This window comes from Lactuca virosa, chromosome 2, assembly GCF_052849685.1.
Source record: "Lactuca virosa cultivar CGN04683 chromosome 2, Lactuca_virosa_CGN04683_v6, whole genome shotgun sequence".
NCBI lineage: Eukaryota > Viridiplantae > Streptophyta > Magnoliopsida > Asterales > Asteraceae > Lactuca > Lactuca virosa.
The window spans coordinates 272332975-272339382 of NC_136427.1; the positions used below are offsets into that span (position 1 = coordinate 272332975).

Sequence of the window (6408 nt, forward strand, 5' to 3'; positions counted from 1 at the left end):
GTTGTAAGAAATCAATAGTGTAAATAAATTTTGTGTTGGATTAGAAGATTTGGAATTAAAGTTGAAATTAGAAATGAGTTTAATTATTAAAAATGAAATTAAAAATAGTTAATTAGTTGGAAGTTGATGAGTTGTATAAGTTTCAAATCAATAAACCATCAAATCAATAAATGAGTTAAATATACTAAAAATCAAATTAATGATTGTTAATAAGTTGGAATCTAAAAAGTTAATATGTTTCAAATCAATATGTATGTGAAATCAATAACTTAAATATATATTTTTTTTGTGAAAAATGAAAACAAGACACTTTATTTAAAATTACAAATGAGTTTAATGTCTTCAATTAAATCACTGATAGTTAATTAGTTGCAAATTGATGAGTTGTATAAGTTTCAAATCAATATGATGCAATATTTAAAATTACATGTCATATTTTTTAATGCCGGTTGGTAAATTATGTATGCAAATATTAATGTTTTCAATAATTAATTATTTACATAATCAAATATCAATATTCACGACAATTGATACTCACCAAAACTATCTTCGACCATTCGTTTTGTTATAACTAATTATCTATTTTTTAAGTATTTATCTTAAATCATACAAACACCTTTTACAACTTTCATAGATCTAAACACCCTTTACCATTTTGGTTTTGTTATAACATAAATTCAAACACCCTTAATATTTACAACACCAAACAAATATAAACAATAGTTATATAAAGTTATAACTTAGGAGAAAAAACTAATATTTTTTAACTATTTATCTTAAATCTGTTAAAAACTAAAGAGATAAATACTTAGGAGAAAAAACGTGAACATAAAATGTTAGCAACCTTTCATAAACACATTACATAAACACTTAGGACAAGAAACCCTTTAACAAACCAAGAACTAAAGAGAGAAATATATAATCTAAAGTCACACTTTATATAATATGTTTGATGTTAAAGCAATTAAAAATAGTTATTAAAAGACAATGGAAAAACATGGTGGGGGGGGGGGGTCAAATGAATATGGAGCTTGGAAATAATCAAATTGTTTTCAATTTTGAGTAAGTGTGTCAGGTGGTGATGAGGTCATTCTTCATAGTGTCAATAGGGTGTTGAGTGGACGTCGTTTATTGTGGATTTTTCGAATGCCTTCAATCTGGTGGATAGATTTGCCTTACTTCATGAGGTCAGGATGAGGTGCTCTTCCATTTCTTTGTGGGTCGAATTCTTATATGGACAGACAGCAAGGTTGTATTTGGGAGATAAGCATATTTGGTCCACTACTAGAGTTCAACAAGGCAACCCTTTGTGACCACTTCTTTTTCCTCTTGTATTGCACCCACTTGTACATCAGATTAGAGACGATTGCAAAATTCTTCTTCATGCTTGGTATCTTGATGATGGGACCGTCGTCGGAGATTTAGAGGAGGTAGCCATAATATTGGACATCATTAGGGTGGCAGATCCTAGATTGGGTCTTGAACCGAATATCAAGAAAATTGAGCTATTTTAGCATTCATGTGATGGTAGGAAGCTTCGTGCGGGTTTATTCCCTGCTGACATTGGACAATCGTTATTGGGGGTGAAGCTTCTTGGGGGAGCCGTTAGTAGATATGTGAGTTTTATTAGCGGTTAGCCATAAAGAGGGCTACCAAGGCTGTTGATTTGATGCGTCTTCTTCCACAGTTACATGACCCCCAGAGTGAGCTCCTTTTGTTTCGATCTTGCATGGGCATCGCCAAACTTTTTTTTTGGCGTGAGGACGTGCTAACCCGTTCACATGGAGGATGCAACCTTGTATTTTGATAAAGGGTTACGTGTGTCGATTGAGGACATTATGGTTGGTGGGGGTCCTTTATTTGGGGACATTAAATGTCGACTTGCTTCATTACCAATTAGGTTTGGTGGTTTGGGGCTATACTCAGCGGTAAAGGCTTCATCTTATGATTTTGTGGCCTCACGAGCTCAATCGTGGGTGTTACAAGACCACATCTTATGAGATAACGAAATATGTGGTATGGATTCTAATTTTGTGTGTGCTTTGGATTGTCTGCGTGATACGATTTCGGGCTTTGACTTCAACGATTTCACTAATAAGGACCCCTAGATCTATGAATACTGTTTTTTAGTTGAGTGCATAGTAATGTTATGACCCCTAGATCTATGAATACTGTTTTTTAAAAGAATTAGTTTTGCTATCCAAAAAGGGGTTGCGACACAACTTGTTGTTCGTTTACCCGCCACGTCTATGTAAAACTTTTATTTTTATTCTACCAATTTGATAAATATAATTATGTTATAATTTAAATAAAAAATATGTTATTTTACATATAATTTAACATTGTATTAAGATAAATTACATAATTAGCTAATGACATATATGACCATTCAAACTAAATCATATAGTGCGATATACACGGATTAGTGGATTGGCAGATGAGATCCAGATGGTCATGGTATTGAAGGTATCTCCAAGATCATGATTTCTTGCATTGTGAGTTGGTACTAGATGAAAGTTGGGAGGGTTCAACTTCTCCTTGAACCCGTTCATCTCTTTCCGATACACCATCAACTTATGTCATATGTTTCAATATTGTATTTAATGGAATGAGCTGAAAGAGATGAATTATTTGTGTTCAGGTTGAAAAGGATAAAAATAAGAAGAAAAATAAAAACTGATATGATGGAAAAACCAACAAAAATATACACTCTCCACCCTTAAAATGATACCTAAAAAGAAATATCTTCAACGAAATAATCAAACTAATTTATGTCTTTAAACTATAAAGAAACAAATGGAAAGGTAAAAGACAAAAACTGACCTTGATGCAGTTAAAAGCCAGTTACCGCGTTCCTATTATTCATTGAGGGGTAGATACATTGAACATATAAAACGGGTAAGATGCAAGCATCAGAAAGATGCAAAACAACCCCACCACAGTACCAAAGTTTTTATTTATTTTTTATTTGATATATTTCCTTCGTTTTTAATTATTATGTAATGATCTGCTTGATATGCTCAATAACCTAAAATATTAATTTGTTTAAACCATTATTGATCCCTTGAAGCAATGTATTTGATCCCCTAGCTAGGCAATGACACCTATTTTTTGTAAGTTGTGTTTTGTTGCTAACAAAGTATTATTATTATTATTATTATTATTATTATTATTATTATTATTTATGTTTTTGTCTTAAAAATTATTAGAATATACTATAGTTATTATTTTGTTTAATAATAACTCATTTATTATTGTTAAATTATTTTATAATTATTTATTGGTAACAAGGATAAGCTCTACCCAGTACCCACCTTATCTCAAGGTCAAAATTTTAATTATATTAAAAAGTCAACTGACTGAAGTTTTATTTTAATTACTTATGGATGTCTAGTCTCATAGTTATTTGATCAAGATGAATCAAATGGGTTTTTTAACGAGGAATTGATGAGGTTCAGAATACATAATAATAAAATTAAAAGATTTACAACAAAGTATTATATTATATTTTATTATAAAAATATCCATTTATTTTTTCAATCTAGACAACGTTGGAAGTTAACTAATAATGCAAGTTTCACTCCCTGAGCACTACTCAAATTGTTTATATATACAAGCTTTCTATTCACACATGGATGCATATTCCCTGCATCTTTTTTCCAATTTCTCTCACAAAAATGTCTCAGGGAGGAGTGCGCCGCCACCAAAGGAGGCTATCTCAGTCGGTTTTCGACTTCCCGGACGACGTTCTGCAACCACCTCCCGTGGCGGACAATGACAGTTCCGACAAGGTTGGTTTCACTTTCACATCTGCTTGTGCTTTAATTCAACTTGATTCAGATCTCGTTTTCATATTGCTTAATACTTATGCTCCCCTGTTTACCATTTTCGTAATGCAAAACGATCTGGTCACTTATAAAAAGGTTTCTTGTTTTGGAAGCTAGATTCTATATACAATTCAGATTTATAAAGTCATCTTCGATTTTCCATAGAGGATAAATTTGTTCGATTTTATCACACTACATAGACTATAAAAAGGAGTGTACGTTCATCGATTACATACACTAGTGCTCACCGGAACGCCGTGGGCGGTGGTGGTTATTCAAATTCTGCAATTGGCTCTCGGTTTACGTTCCGGTGGAAGTACAATGAGATCGCCTCAGGGGTCCTTGTGATGGTCGTTGTTTAAAAGTCGTACATTAAAAAAAGTAGTCTTGTAGGTAGTGTTACGTGGCTCGATTCCAATCACTCATTTAGATCATGTTTGTTTGTTAGGTAGGAAAGTAAAAACTTCATTTAAAAAAAATACAGTTTTACTTGTGTATTTATATATACAAATATATTGATTCATTAAAATTGCTATTTACAGGAATTGAGGAATGCAAACTCGGCGTCTAAGGTACCAGAACAACAACATAGTACACGTCCAACGTTAGACGCTTCCACACATTTGAAAGAGAAAGGTGTAGCTTCTTCCTTACCACCAACGTCACAAAAGAAGTCGTAACGCTAGCTGGAAAATACACATGCTAGCTAGCTTAAGTTGGGAAATTAAAAGTGTGTAACAAATGGTCTCTTTCTCTAGCTTCTTGTTACTTTTATTTCGTGTTGTAGTGTCATGTTAATTTCTAGTTCGATGATGTGAAATAAAGTATCGTATTGGCAACCACAATTTTCGTTTCATATAAAGTACCCATTTAAGGTGGCAAAAGGCCCACTATTTAAGTACAAATTAGTAATAGATTGTTTTATACTAAAACTTTAAACATCTCTATTTGTTATGGAGATTGGAATCCATATTTTGACGCCATATACTACTGGATGTTGATTTTGTGACAACGATCAGATTAAAAACATTTGTCATGGTTATTAGTGGTGAAGGAGTCACTAAGCTTCCCCAATGAACCGTCTCTCTCTTAACCTTAGAGGTGCGGGTGATTCTCGCATAGCGGAGTGGGTTCGTAAAATTAAAATGCTGTACCAGATTAATTTTATTGGATGTCAAGAAACTCAAATTGTTAACGAGTTTGGGATTCGGATCGAGGCAATTCTGGGACAACTCTAACTTTGATTATGTGGTTGTTGAGTCAAGAGGTAGATCGGGTGGGCTTCTTTGTATATGGAACCCTTTTATGTTCAAGGTAATTGATATTATCAAAGGTAGACACTTTATCCTTATTTCGGAAACATGGTGTGGAGTCAATTAGAAAAAACCAACTTTGTCAATGTATACATTCCTACTGATGGTGAATACAGACTCGTGTTGTGGAATGACTTACCACATATCAAATCTGATAGAGATGGAGCTTGGATTTACATGAGAGATTTTAACGATGCAAGACAAAGAGATGATGGGTTTTCGAAAATGGTGTGTATTCCAAGCATGGAGGCGTTCAATTCATTTACAGATAAGCATGAATAATGAAGTTTAATCTTATAGAGGTAGAAGATTCACTTGGATGGGCCCGGATGGAAGAAGTCTAAGTAAAATTGACCGTTTCTTTGCTTGCAACAACTTCTTGGCCAGATGGGTAAATGCCTCTGTGACTACTCTCCCCATTTTGTATTCTGATCATTGCCGTCTCATTCTTGTTTCCAGCTTCCATGACTATAGTCCTTGCCTATTTAGGTTTTAGAACTCATGGTTATTATCTGATAAATTATGTCATTTGGTTTCAAACTCTTGGGTAGAAAGTAGTATTGGGTCCGTACTACTGGAATCATGTGATTCGTACTCGAATCGAGAAAAATCACGGGGATTCTAAGGAGCTGGTTGAGGGCAGACAACATGGTTTTCCACCATGATTCATTGCAACGTGTTTCCGTCTCTATCGGCCTTTCGGTTATGGTTTTTCATTCTGAGGATGAGGCTGGTAATTGTTCGAGCCTTAGTGGTCGTGGCAGTTTTGGGTCTGAATGGTGCAGACCTATTAAAAATCTTGATCTAAAACAAAAGGATCGTGTTAAATGGGACGTCAAGGGAGACAAAAATAACAAAAAATTTCATGGCTTGATTAATGGAAGGAGGAAAAAAATGCAAAATTAATGGGCTTACAGTAAATGGGAGCTGAAATACTGATCCAGACTGCATAAAAAATGAGATTTGGAATTTTTTTTTATGAAAAATTTAACGAGACGATTCCTGCTAGACTTAAGCTTATTAGTCTGAAATTTTTGAAGTTATATTAGTCTGATCGTGATAACTTGGGAGGAGCGTTCACTATGGAGGAATTTAAGATGGTTGTGTGGTGTTGTGGCAACGCCAAGACTCTGAGATCCAATAGCTTAACTTTCTAGTTTATAAAAGAGTATTAGGATGTTATTAAAGATGACATGCTTGTTTTCATTAAAAATTTCGAGGTGACGGGGAGGATTAGTAAGGGATGTAATGCCTCCTTTATATTTCTT

General features: G+C 33.8%; 1 long non-coding RNA gene across 1 annotated transcript; it reads left to right on the top strand.

Moving 5' to 3' along the window:
• Window positions 1-3637: 3637 nt before the first annotated feature.
• On the top strand, window positions 3638-4672 carry LOC145161095 (uncharacterized). Its single transcript, XR_013738353.1, has 2 exons — window positions 3638-3791; window positions 4370-4672. It is a non-coding gene; the product is annotated as an uncharacterized LOC145161095 (long non-coding RNA).
• Window positions 4673-6408: the final 1736 nt, after the last annotated feature.